General features: G+C 37.6%; 1 protein-coding gene across 6 annotated transcripts in view; it reads right to left on the reverse strand.

The window, feature by feature from the left end:
- The window catches only part of CUL2 (cullin 2), a 109,819-nt gene extending 95,660 nt beyond the window's left edge, over positions 1 to 14,159 (reverse strand). The window contains exons 1-2 of one of the 6 annotated variants that reach the window (XM_036084157.2): positions 13,763 to 13,933; positions 13,190 to 13,346 (exon numbers count right to left, since the gene is read on the reverse strand). The gene's annotated coding sequence lies outside the window, so the exon portion shown is untranslated. Of the gene's footprint in view, positions 1 to 12,594; positions 12,615 to 13,097; positions 13,117 to 13,189; positions 13,347 to 13,477; positions 13,617 to 13,762; positions 13,934 to 14,003 lie in introns of those variants that run through there. The other 5 variants (XM_036084153.2, XM_036084152.2, XM_036084154.2 and 2 more) reach the window with 5 other exon arrangements.
- Between the last annotated feature and the right edge of the window lie 477 nt (positions 14,160 to 14,636).

Here is a 14,636-nt window from a genome sequence, read left to right on the forward strand (position 1 = left end):
TCAGTACACAAAAATCTGTTGTATTTCTATACACTAATAACTAACTACCAGAAATAGAAATTAAGAAAACAATCCCATTTACAATTGCATCAAAAAGAATACCTAGGAATAAATAACCATAAAAATGGAAGATGTGTACACTTAAAACTATAAGACACTGATTGAAGAAAACACAAATGAAAAGATATTCCATGTTAAAATGTCCATACTAACACAACCTACTGAGTCAATGCAATCCCTATCAAAATTCCAATAGCATTTTTTTTTCCATAGATAGGAAAAACAATGATAAAATCTGTATGGAACAAAATACATACATACAGAGAACAGACCGGTGGCTGCTAGAAGTGGGGAGTAAAGGGTGAGCAAATGGGTGAAGGGGGTCAAAAGGTACAATCTTCCAGTTATAAAATAAGTCCTGGGGATGTGATGTACAGCATAATGATCAGAGTTAATAACACCATATATTACATACTTGAAAGTTGCTAAGAGAGTAAATCTTAAAAGTTCTCATCACAAGAAAAAATTTTTTTCTAACTATGTAACAGATGTTAACTATACACACTGTGGTAATCATTTGGCAATATATACTAATACTGAAATCATTATGTTGTAAACCTGAAACTAATATGTTATATGGCAATTATACCTCAACAGAAAAAAAAAAATGAACAAAAAGAAAATGAAAAGCTGCAGCCTGGGAGCAAATATTTGTGAGATATAGATCTGATACAGGACAGATACACCACACACACACACACACACGCACACACACAGGATTAGTACCCAGAACTCTCAAAGAACTCTATCTATAAAGAACCCTCAAAGCTCAGTAATAAGAAAACACAATCCAATTAAAAACTAGCCAAAAGACCCAAAGAGTTCAGAAATATTGATAGCAAATGAGTACATAAAAGATGTTCAACATCATTAGTCATTAGAAAAATGCATATTAAAGATACCACTGCACACCTACTGGAATGGGTCAAAAATCTGACAGAATCAAATGCTGATGAGGATGTGGAGCAACAAAAACTCTCATTTGTGCAAGTGGAAATTTAAAATGAAATAATGACTTAGGCAGTTTCTCTTAAATATACACCTTTCATTTAACCCAGCAATCCCCCTTTTGAGTATTTATACAGTAGAAATAAAGATACAGATTTACAAAAAAACCTAAACACAAATTTTCACAACACCTTAATTCATAACTGCCCAAAACTGGAAACAACCCAAATGTCCATCAACTGATGAATGGAAAAACAAAATATGGTGTATCCATGCTGTGGTATACTATTCAGCAATAAAATGGAATAAATTACTGATATATGGACAACAATAGATGATTCTCAAAAACATTAGCTAAGTGAAAGGAAAGATTCATTTGACTAAATACTGTATGATTCAATTTACATTACATTCTGGGAAAGGCAAAAATACATGGACATACATCAGATCAATGGTTGTCAGAGGCTCAGAAAGACTACAAAAGAGCAACAGGAAACTTTTGGGGTGATATTAATTGTGGTGGTACTTACAGGACCATATAAATTTGTCAAAATTCAAAGAACATATTTTTTCTATGTCTAAGTTATATTTCCATAAACCTGACCCCTCAAACTCAAGATGTCCATCCTTCTGCAGTATTCCACATTTCAGTAAATGATATCATCCAGAGTTCCTCAAGCCAGAAATTTTATTAGTCATTCTTGACTTCTCTCTTACTCTCCTCTACAAATCAATCCAATCAATAAATCCTGTCAACTCTATCTTCTAACCATTTCTTGAATTCATCCGCTTCTTCCCATCCCCACTGACATCAACCTAATCCAAACCACCACCTCTTACCTGATCACTGCCATAGCTTCCTAAGTGACCTGCCTGTATCCTCCTTTGACCCCTTGATACATGTCACATACCATAACCAATGTAAACTTGCCAAAATGCAAATCTGATTATTTCACACACTCTGCTTAAAATTCTTCAGACTCTAACTTAAAATCTTTAGTATGTATCATGTATTTTGTATAACAAAAAAAAAGTTCTCTGTTGTCTAATTTATCACTCTGACATCTTTCCCATAAAAGTTGGTAAATATTTTAATAATATTCTGATGACAAAGATTTTAAAACAAGTTATCAGTTTTAAGAGAACAGCTAAGTAACCTATGGTAAAGATGAGAATAAAAAAGTAATCAGGAAAATCAAACTGATGAGTTATCTAGATTTCCGATAGAAATGTTTTAAAATCTCTTTTAGGTTTTCTCCTCACTACACATACTTCATTCCTCAGAACACTAAAAGCTGACCTGTCACTAAGAATCTTAACTTTCCAGTGAGTTTTAGGTTTCTGAGGCTGAAAGAGAGCTCCAAATGAACATGCTACTACCTAAAGTATGATGTGTTAACATAGCCTGACAAAATTGTTTTAAAAACAAATTTATGAATAATAGCAGAAATACAAAACAAGTGTGTCTCTCTGGACAGGTTGTTTTTAAACTCTGTATAGTTGCCAAGATCAGATGGATCTTAATTTGAAGCAGTATTGTTCTTCATTTGGACATTTTTCTTTTTTTTTTTTTTTAAGATTTTATTTATTTATTTGACAGAGAGAGCACAAGTAGGCAGAGCGACAGGCAGAGGGAGAGGGAGAAGGCTTACCGCTGAGCAGAAAGCCCGATGCGGGGCTTGATGCCAGGACCCTGGGATCATGACCTGAGCCGAACAGATGCTTAACCGACTGAGCCACCCAGGCACCCATGAACATTTTTCATATAAAGAACTGTTTTGGATAATTACATTTCAGCAGGTAAAGAAGTAACAGAACCTCAAAATATTCCATTTTAGATACACAATTGATATATATATTGGATAAATATTTTATTTGAAGTATAAACTATTTTTGGAAAATGTATAACCATGTTTAACATCTTGATGAAGGTGACTATAGCTTAACTACTGATAAATGCTTTAGTGTGCCACATTTTTTTTTTTAAGATTTTATTTATTTATTTGGCAGAGAGAAACACAGCGAGAGAAGGAACACAAGCAGCAGGGGTAGGAGAGGGAGAAGCAGGCTTCATGCCGAGCAAGGAGCCCAATGCGGGGCTCGATCCCAGGACCCTGGGATCATGACCTGAGCCGAAGGCAGATGCTTAACGACTGAGCCACCCCCCAGTATGCCACATTTTTTGACTTCCAAAAGTATGATTTATGAATAATGTAAAAGGATAAACACATAATATTGTGATTCTCTTTTATAAGATGTATTTGAGAGAGAGTCCATACATGCATGTGCATACACACGTGGGGGAAAGGGGCAAAGGGAGAGGTAGAGAGAGTCTCAAGCAGACTCTGCACTGAGAGTGGAGCCCCATGCAGGGCTTGATCTCATGACCTTGAGATCATACCTGAGTGAAAAGCAAGAGTTGGAGGTTTAACCAACTGTGCCACCCAGGTGCCCCGTGACTCTCTTTTTAGTAAAAAAACAAAACAAAACTACCAAATGACGACTTCTTATTTCAGTATCGACCACTACTGACAAAAATTTGGCCATTCCAAGAATTACCAATAATATAATACTGGGGCCTAAATTAATTTCAGATAGTCAATGTACCATAGTTAGTTTTTCAAATGACATTTAATGGGCTTAGAGCAGGTTATATTCTAATTAATATCATTATAATTAATATAATTTGAAAGAAAATACTTAAGGCCCAATACAGAACATTATTAACTTTGCAGTATTTTCCATTTCCATAGGAAATGCTACCTCTACTATACAGACTAAAAATGCTGTCATTTCACATAAAAATAAGCTACAAGATTGCATCTAAACAATTTCATCTTACTGTATTCAAATGAGTGAGCCAATAGATAGAGCCAAAAGATATCTTTGTTATTTGATGAGGCATAGGGTACATGCTTTTTGTTGCAGTAAGATTTGATCCATGGAGCTCTAAGTACTCCACAAATGGCATTTCCATCATATGTTAAAAAAGGAAAAAAAAGACAAAGTAGGGGAAAAACGGTAAAGAGAAATACAGTAGCCTCTCATCAATCTCAGTTGGCAAAATGTACATTGCAGGAAGAAAACCCTTAAGTCTCAAAAAAAAGGGAGGACAGTGGGGAGTAAGGAATGTATTTATGCTACAATAAGTAAGTTATAGAAGGCAAGTGCTTCCAAAATAAATCCACCTGACCAGAATTAAAGATCCTTCTCTCCTCAAAGAACTTGAGATTCTCCCCAAAGTCTCTACAGACTGTACTTTTTTTCTCGTTTTCACATCGCTCTTATCAGCATGAAGTTTAATGTCCCTTTTACTAGCTTTCTCACTTTTTTCTTAATAATTTAGGCAAGGAATTTAAGACACCAACCAGCCTTAAAAAAAAAAGAAAACCATTCTCATATACCTATCTCAAATGAGTTAGAGAACTTGAATTTGTCTAACTCCCTCAAAGGTAGGCAAGCTCACACTGGCATGCATGCTAAACAAAGCTGTGACCAACCAGCCTTTTCACAAATAATTACAAGATCCAGAGCACAACTCCTAGACCGGATCTTCTACCCAAACATTAAAAAGGGTTACCCTAATCGTCCTGTCTTTGCACTACCCAAAGAATTGCAATATTTGTTATCCTATTCTTTTGAGAGCTAAATTAAATCACATATATTTAAAAATCTTGGATTTAAATCTTTTCTCACAAATACAGGCTAAGATGCTAAGATTAATAGTAATTTGCTTTTATCTGATTTGTTTGTTATGGGTTACCTAGCTTTTTTGGAGGAGGGAATCACATACTAATCAGTTTCTACTGGTTTATTATTAGCTATAATAAAATTCAGAGTCCTTGCTTCATCTTCCAATTCCTATCAACTTTATCACTATTTCTCAACTGGTCCTTTTTTCCATTCACATTAATATACTTGTGAGCTGCTAAATGTATTAACTCCCACTTAAATCCTGGCACAGCTATAGAAGACACAGACATGGGAGAATAAGAAAAGGTGATACAGCTATGGTGGATAAACATCAACTTTGCTGACCACCTCCTGTTTAAAATTCCAAAAACAGCATGGACAACACAACCTCTTACAATCCCATTCTTTCACTTAAGTGTCCCTTAAGGTAAAGAATAAAGACAATCCAGTGGCACCTGGGTGGCTCAGTCAGTTGAGCATACGACTCCTGATTTGGGCTTAGGTCGTGATCACAGGGTCGTGGGATTGAGCCCCATGTCGGGCTCTGTGCTCGGTGGGGAGTCTGCTTCTCTCTCTCCCTCTGCCCCTCCCCCTGCTCGTGCTTGCTCTCTCTCTCTCTCTCTCAAATAAATATTAAAAAAAATAATAAAGACAATCCAACACAGCAAGTTATAAAAAGAAATGCAAAATAATGACACCAATTTTCCTACAGGAGGGACCCTAAGCAGGATGTACTTTGCCCATTCCTTACAATCATAACAGCATCTAATTACAGAGTTGTCAATAATAATAATAATAATAATGATGATGATGATGATAGCAAATCTTTATTGGCTGCATATATTCCAGAAACCATGCTAAATAAATTTTAAACATTATCTCATCAATTCTTCAGAATAACCCTAAAATGGCTATTATCATTCTCCCTGTTTTAAAAATGAAGAGACTGACATTTAGAAAATTTGGGTAAAATACATATATAACTATTAACTAGCAATCCCCGAATCTGAATCCAGATTCATCTGGCTTCAAGATGAAGCTCTTATCCACTGTCCTCTACTGCATTTATTATTTGCCACTGTAGAAACTAGAGTTGGCTCAGAGGAAGTGGATGGGATGATAGTTCAGCCTTCTAGAAGAAGGCAAGTCCCACCTAAAAAGCTGAATGTCTTAGCATGGTGGAGAAAGTTTCTGCCAGATGTCAAAACATAAGAAAGAGGGGCACCTGGATGGCTCAGTCAGTAGAGCATGTGACTCTTGATCTCAGGGTCAACTCTTGATCTCAGGTTGAGAGTTCAAGCCCCACACTGGGAGTAGAGTTTACTTAAAAAACAAAACAAAACAAACAAGCCATGAGAAAGAAAGAGAGGAAGGAAAGAAGGAAAATACTGGTCTCAAAAATGAAAAGGTGTGAATCAAGAAACTAATATTCTAAACTGGCCCTGTCAATGACAGTGTGATCCTAGGCTAGCTATTTCACTTTCTCCATCTGCACAACGTAAAAACAGTATAAAAAGACAATATTTATAAATACATCTCAAGTTTGCTGGACAACGCTAAGTTTAGGTAGTATTATTTTCTACTCTTTTCTGTAATTTAAGTTTTCCATCCATGTTTTTGAATCTAATGAAGACCAAAACTATACCACTGCTGAAATCTTTATGCCTTTACCTTTCTCATACTTTATTCCCATATATCAATTTAAAAGGCTTTCTTTCACTCTATCTTTCTCATAAGCAGTTCATTTTAATGTCCACCTGTTTCAGATAGGAAAAAATACAATTCCTTTCATCATAATGCCACACAATTTCCTTAATCCTCAATTACCTTCTTTATAACTGATTTTTAGCCCTCTAAAATTTAACTTCCAAGCTAGTCAAAGTTTGGAGATAAGTGCCAACATAAAGCATCTACTGATAATCCACACAAAATACACTGTCCTTACTTATATTATATGCAAAATTTAACTCAAAATGGAAGACCTAAACTTAAGATCTAAACATATAAAAATAGAAAACTCATACAAGAAAACACAGGGGAAAAGCTTTGACATCGGATTTAGGAATGATTTCTTGGATACGATAGCAAAAACACAAACAAAAGAAAATCAGATAACTGGTCTTCATCAAAATTTAACTTTCATGCATCAGAGGACACTATCAAGAGTGAGACAATCTACAGAATGAGAGAAAACATTTACATCTCATATGTCTGAAAAGAGATTAATACCCAGAGTATATAAAGAATACCTTAACAACAACAAATTTTTAAATGGGCAGAAATCCTGAATAGACATTTCCCCCAAAGATACACAAACGGCCAACAAGCACATGAAAAGATGCTCAACATCACAAGTCATTAGGGAAATGTAAATCCAAAATACAATGAGATACAACTTCACACCTGGTAAGATGTCTATTATCACAACAAGCAAAGATGCCAAAAATGAAAAATGGTGAGGATGTGGAGAAATTGGAATCCTTGTGTAATGCTGGTGGGAAATGTAAAATGGCGCAGCCACCACGGAACATTTCAGCAGGCCCTCAAAAAACTAAATACAGAATTACCATATAAGAGCACCAATTGCTCTTCCAGGTATATACCCAAAGGAAATGAAAAGCAGAGAATGAGAAAGATACTTGTGTTAGAATGTTCACTGCAGCATTATTCACAAGAGCCAAAAGGTGGACAGAACTCAAGTGCCCATTAACAGAAGAATGGATAAGCAAAATGCAATATACGTAAAAGGAATATTAATAATTCATAATAAAGGAGTAAATTCTGATACATGGTACAACATGGATGAATCCGCAAAACAGTATGTCAAATAAGATATACCAGACACAAAAGAACAAATACTGTATGATCTTCCTTTTATAAAGTACCAAAGGAGACAAATTTATAAAGACAAAAAGTAGACTATAGGTTACCAGGTGCTGGTAGGAGAGGCAATGGTGAGTTATTGCTCAATGGTTGCAGTTTCTATTTGGGATAATGAAAAGGTTTTGGAAATAGTGGTGATGGTTGTGAAGACACTGTGAGTACAATTACTGCTAGTGAACTGTACACTTAAAAATGGTTACAATGGGAAATTTTGTTATGTATATTTTACCACAATAAAAAAAATACAGAAAAAGGTAGTGTCCTTCTAAGTGTTTAAAATCCAGATTATATGGACAACAAAGTTCTGATGCAAAAGAAAGTATCTGAATCTCAGTGCAAAGTGATCTCTAAAAAATTCTAAATGTAATTAAAACAATACTTAGAACTATGAGGACAAAAGGTGATTACTTCTGGTTTATACAGACTTTTACCCAATAAACGAAATATTTTGAAAGCTTAACATGTTTCTTAAGGTTCAGGACTATTTGGGGATCTTCTTGTTACATTCATTATTCTGGTAACTTCATACCAAAGTATGCTCTATTTCTCACTATCAGAAAATAGTGATTATAAACAAAGGGGGACGGCTAGCATAAACTCTACAGTGTCTGGAATCAGAGTTATCAGTATGAACTCGTGGTTTAATAACACACATAGATAAAAAGATACAGAAATAAACATGGATGTTTGCATACGTGTGGATTAATGTGTACACATACATTTATTTCTAGCTCTGTCTGCTGAGAGGGCCTAATAGAAGCAATGACACCTCAGTAGCAATAAGCACACATCACATCCAGAACTTGGTTTCTAAATATCATCTCCAATAGAAGGAACCAGAGCTCCTTGGACAAGTGACTGATTCCAGGGTCTCAGCGGAGAAATATAAGATAAACCTAGAAAATGTTATCACGCCAGAAAAAGAAGTACGTTCCTAAAGAAAAGACCATGGGGGCATGTTGAAAAGACAAAGAGCCAACCTGAAGACCATACCTGGAACAATCTGAGCAACAAAATAATGACAGCATTATATTATAAACCATAGAATAAAACAAGTATCTATGACTCAACACTAATAAACACAAATGACTAAATAAATAAATAAGGGGTAGTTCTTCCCTACAGAAAAATTCCAACCAATAAATGTAGAAGGAAATGAGTAAAATAAAATCACCATCAGGCAAACACCACTATAATAACTGTTACAGGCAAGATCTACCAAAGAATACTGAAAACTGGGCAAAATTTGAGAACAGGGATATCTGCACAGTTTCAAAGAATCTTCCCAAGATACCTTGTAATTACAAAGAGAAAAATGGTGACTTTACAAGTAGAGAAATTTGAAAGACATGAGGCCCACCAAATGAGAATTAACACCATCTCAAATAGAATATACTGACATCCTGTACTCAACACTAGTAATGCTGAATGTAGGACTCAACATTACACTCAACGTTACTTCTATAGTATTTTTGCCAAAAATCCAAAACTTCAATAAATCAAGAAAACATCAGACAAACCCAAATTGAGAGACATTCTACAAAATAAATGACCACACGTTCATCACAAGTGTGAAGGTCATGAAAGAAGAGAAAAGACTATCACAGATCAGGTAAGATTAGGGAGACACAACAACTAAATGCAATGTGGGATTCCTGAAACAGAAAAAGGACGTTATTGGAAAAACTGGTGAAATTCAAATAAGGTCTGTAATTTAATTAACAGTATTGTACCAATGTTAATTTCTGGTTTTGATCACTGTGCTCTGGTTGCATAAGTTATTAACATTAGGGAAAGCTGGGTGACCTGGGTGAAGGTATATTTTTCAAAATTAAAAAAAAATGTTTTTAAGTATCCTATTATACATTCTCTCCCTCAAGTGAGTTAAAACAAAGTTGAGAAATTCAAGAAGTATTTACACAGGGTAGGTAAATCCAACATTTCAATATTTGAAAAGCAACCTACATTGAAACAAGACTTAAGTCATTAAGAGATACTTATGTATTTACAGGTGCTAGAGATGCTGCCTTCAAGAAACTTACAGCTGGTAAGAGAAACAAAAACGATAAATTGTCAACTTCGTTGATAAAAAAAATTCTGACACACACACAATCAGGTTATAATCCAATTATTAAATAACAAGAGTAACATCATTTATGATGTTAAAGTATATGTGAAAATCATTTAGATAACTAAAATCTTCAAATAGAACATTAACACTTATACATTTACAGAATTTTAGTTTAACACACTCACTACACATACTTCAAATGGTAGTCTTATACATAATTAGTGTCTAATGCTTCAAAAAGTACTATTAAATATTTTCCATCAAAGATTATATTTCTCCAACCTAAAAACTAGTAGCTTAATCTCCAGCAAAAAAGAATACAAGAGAAGTAAAGATAACAAAAACGACCACAAAAATAAAACCAAACAAAACAATTCTTAAATCAGAACAATCTCAGGGGTGCCTGGGTGGCTCAGTCAGTTAAGCATCTGCCTTCGGCTCAGGTCATAATCCCAGGGTCCTGGGATCAAGCCCTGCATCGGGGTCCCTGCTGAGAGGGGAGCCTGCTTCTCCCTCTCCCTCTGTGCTCTCCTTCTCTCTGTCTCAAGTAAATAAATAAAATCTTTAAAAAAAGAAAAATCTCAGGAAAAAAACAGGTAGATAAAGCTACATAGCAAGTCACTGGCTAAAGACAGCTAACTGAAAATCAAAATGTCAAAACCAATATATAAAGCATTATAAATTCATTAAAAAATATTCCATCTTCCCTCCTCCAGGTAGATCAACAGGGTTCAACTGCACCCCAAAAGTTGTAGAAGATGCTAATGATCTTAACACTACTCACTGTCTCAAAACTTTTAAGGATCAAAAGACCTACACTGTTCTAGTATCTCCAATAAGCCTTCCCAAACACAAAGTAGTAACATAGGATGACTCTAAATATTCTTAAAGATAATAATACAAGGATTATGCTAACATCTGCAATATAATAGAAACATTACTGTTAAGATTCAAACCCAGGCAAAGAGCCAGATCACTCTGAATAGATATTTTGATCAACTGATTACTGAGCAAGGATTCAGTCATACATCTCAAGTATCAATAACTTGTTATAAATCTTCTAACATTCCCAATTTCTGCCTGTTTTTCCTAGACTTAACAATAACCAGTCAAAAGTCTTCATAACATTAAGATTCCAGGGCGGGTCCTGTCATCAATTTTCTTGAACTTAACTGACAGTATATACATGAAAACACTGCCTTCAATTATAATCAGACATTTTCCAGTTTATAAAGAGAACAGGCAGATAAGAAAGGTGGAACAAAAAAGAAACAGTGCAAACTTTTGTAAAAAGTCTCACAAAAAGTAACAACTCTTTAAACAACTCCACATCTGTAGGTCCAAAACTCAGAGAGCAGGGACCAACTTAGAAAATGCTGCAGTATTCCAGGGCTTTTTCCACTTCTCTCTACATCTTTCCTTAGGTGGTCTCAACCTGTTTCATAACTTAAAACACCATTTCATACTCTAAAAAATACAAGGGGTCAAGGCAGGTGAAGTATGTTACCATTCTGGCAAAGTGGGGAGAAGAATATATACATATTTGCTTATATGTGCATAAAATATATCTTTGGAAAAGTGTGTAAGAAAACACGAACCCTGTTTAGCGCTACAAAAACTGGGCGTAACGGAAGACAAGAAATAGGGGAGATTTTCACTCTGTACCCCATCGAACATTTTAAATTTTGAATCATGTGAATGTAGTTTTTATTCAAAACATAAATAAACCAACAGATAAGTGCTGATGATGCCCCACCTCCTTCTCTCCTCACTAGAATTTAAGTCCCATGAAGACAGAGATTTTTGTCTATTTTTTCACTACTATAGCCCCACTGCCAGGTCCACTGCTGGTGCTTGAAAAACATTTGTTGAATGAATGACTTCTTAACCTCTTCTCTAAACTCCAGATTGTATATCCAACTGCCTACTTCTCACCTCCACTCGAACATCTAATAGGTCCTACTTAACATGTCCTACCTATTCAACCTTCTCCCCATATGACATACTTCCCTCACCGCCTTCTCATCTCAATACATGGCATCACCATCCTCCAGGTGAAGTCCTAAACCCAGGAGTCACCCCTGTCTCAACCAACTGCACTTTCATGCAAGCCACAAGTTCAATCAATACTTTTAGCTCCAAAATACACCTCAAAAATCTTTAACTTGTCTCTAACACACCAGTCACTACTCTAATCTACCACGGCCTTCTAACTGGTCTCTCTGCTTCTTTTCTCCTTTTATCCAATCTCCCCTGCAGTCAGATTGTAAATCAGACCAGATCACTTCCAGTTTCACAAAAATTCCAAAAGATTTTCAATGTACTTTAAGAATAAAAGCCAAACTCTTTTGGACAATAAGACCTCACCAGATCTGGCCCTTGGCTATGACCTAACTTATCCCTCACTAGGGTCCACATGCACTGAGCTTCTGTCAGTTTACTGACCCCAAGCTTGACACGACCTCTGGGAACTTCCCTCTGCTATTCCCTCACGTAGGAATGCTCTTCCCTCAGACTTCCAAAGGCTAAACTCTTCTGACTTTTCAGATATCAGGTCAAAGGTCACTTCAGACAGGTCTTTCCCAACCACAGCATCTGAAGTAGTCTTCTCTCAGTCACTACCACAACTTCCCACTTTATTTCCTTCATTGCACTTAATGATTCTCTGAAATTATTTTTATTTCTTATGTCTTATCCGTCTCTCCCTCTCCCACCAGAATTGAAGTTCCAGGAGGGCAGAAACTTCACATCTTGTTTATTGTTGTATCCTTAATGCCTGCAATAATACTTGACATACAAACCAGGTACTTAATATTTAACTGATAACTAAGACAAAACTAACTTTAAAGAAGGTCCACAACATTTAATTTAATGACAAACTGGTGAGGATAAAAGACATGGATAAACCATCTTAACTTTCATAAACCACTGAAAATCACCAGAGGATGGAGTGAAGTAAGATTATTTCAGATGCATCTGAACATTCAAATACATAGGAAAGGTATGTTTCACATTCTATGTGCATGCACACTGTAGAAATGTTCCCCCAAATTATAAACAGCATCTGAAAAGAAAAAAGGGATAATTCAAAACACTGTGTCCATCGTAATTTCACCTCTGACTCTTTTGCAAAGGTCTTCCAAACACTGTATTTGGGTAAAAGAGGCAAAATATAACCAATTTGTCTGCCTTGGAAAGTAATGGGTGATTCTAAAGGGTAGGGTACAGCCTTTTGAGTGCTTTTAAATATCTATTAGGTAGTCGGTAGTCAATGAGAACAAAGTGATTATTTCCCAAATTTTACTTTGAATGTACATTTGGGACAGATCTAATTCGAAGATTTTTATATTGTCAAGTCAAAGCACCTACAGTGTATGTTAATATCTTCAAATCTTATCTGTTCTAGTTATCTAATCTAATTATGTTCAAAATGTAAACTTACACAGTGCCGCCCATCAACTGGTAATAGTAATCCCTGAGGGAAAGGGGATGATTTAACAGTAACAGTGTGCAATTCACAGATGTTTTATTTACATGCACGTATCTGTGGGGTTGTAGGGAATGGTCCAGACTCCCTAGTGTGTAAGTGCTCTGAGGAGTCTAAGGATCTTATTTCACCAGACCCTAAGCGTAGAGACAGGTCTGGAGTGCACGTAGGTTACTCCTCCCCATAGCTATCAATCTTCGCTGTCTGCGGAAACAAAAGTGAAAATACTCGTGGTAAGGATGTAAGAGATTGATGCCCCCCCAACACACCCCCAAACACAGAGTTGTGTATCCGTGTGAGCTCGTAAACAAGCAGAAGAGTACACGCACTCTCACCTTCCCTCCTTCGGAAGAAAATGGGGCCGAGGGAGGGGCGGCCAAGGCCGGGTAGGGGAGGCCCGGGATCCAGTCCAGGGGGTGGCCGGGCTTAGGGGTCAGCGCTCCGGGGAGCCGGGGTCACTTACAGGACACCATCTTCCCTCGCCGCCCCCCTTCCATCCCTTTCCCTCCCCCCTCCTCGCCCCCAACTCCTTTCCTCCGCCCCATCCCCGCCACCCATTAACCGGGAAGGGAAGTTTCCCGGCGCCTGCAGCCCGGCTCCCCGACCCTCAGCGGGGTTACCTTCTGCAGAAGCGGGACTAGGGACAGGGGACAAGGGGAGGGGGAGGCAGCCCGAAGGAGTGAAGGACGAAGCCCCCGGCGAGGAAGGTGGGCGGCGGCGGCTGTCAGCTCGCGTTCCCCAGCTCACAGCGCTGCCATTACTGTGCGCCGAGGCCGCCTCCCCGGCCGGCCGCCGCCACCGGCCCAGGAGACACGGGGGGTGGGGAGCGAAGCCCGGGGAGCCCGCGCGCCGGACGCTCACCTGCCACCGCGGGAACACAGCAAAGCTCAAGGCTGCCGCCGCTCCCGGACGGGACAGGGGCGGCGGGGAGAGGGGAAAGGGGAGTAGGAGGAGCTGGTTACGGGATCCGTAAAACAACCGTCCTCCGGAGCGCCCGGCTTTCCCCCCCCCCCACACACCCTTCGGGCTCCTTCTTCCGCTACCTCCAAATCCCCCCTCGGAAAGCAATGGTAGAGTCCGCGTTACGGCAAGCGCAGAGAGCCTGATTTAGTGCCATTGCGAAAGGCCACGGAAATCAGTATTCGAAGTGACTCCTTGCGGTATTCCCTGTTAATGAGACAATCACGGTTCGCTGAGCTCAAGCGACTCAGTACCCACCAAGTTTTGGCACTAGTAGTAACAATATGTCAGAAAGGTGTTTTCAACAAAAGTACTTTCCCTTTGAGTTGTTTCAGACCTATGTGAATATTCTGAGACCTACAATCTCCTTGCCAACAGTTCCATGGGCTTTTCAAATTGTCAAAAATGTATTAGCAAAAAACTATGTTCCCCTCTGACATACTCCTTTTCTAGTGGGTTTTTGTCTATAGATAAATTCTGAGACATAAATGTATTTTAAATAAAGGAACTTCTCTTCACAGTCTTCATCACTGA

This window comes from Halichoerus grypus, chromosome 6 (assembly GCF_964656455.1).
Source record: "Halichoerus grypus chromosome 6, mHalGry1.hap1.1, whole genome shotgun sequence".
NCBI classification, from domain to species: domain Eukaryota; kingdom Metazoa; phylum Chordata; class Mammalia; order Carnivora; family Phocidae; genus Halichoerus; species Halichoerus grypus.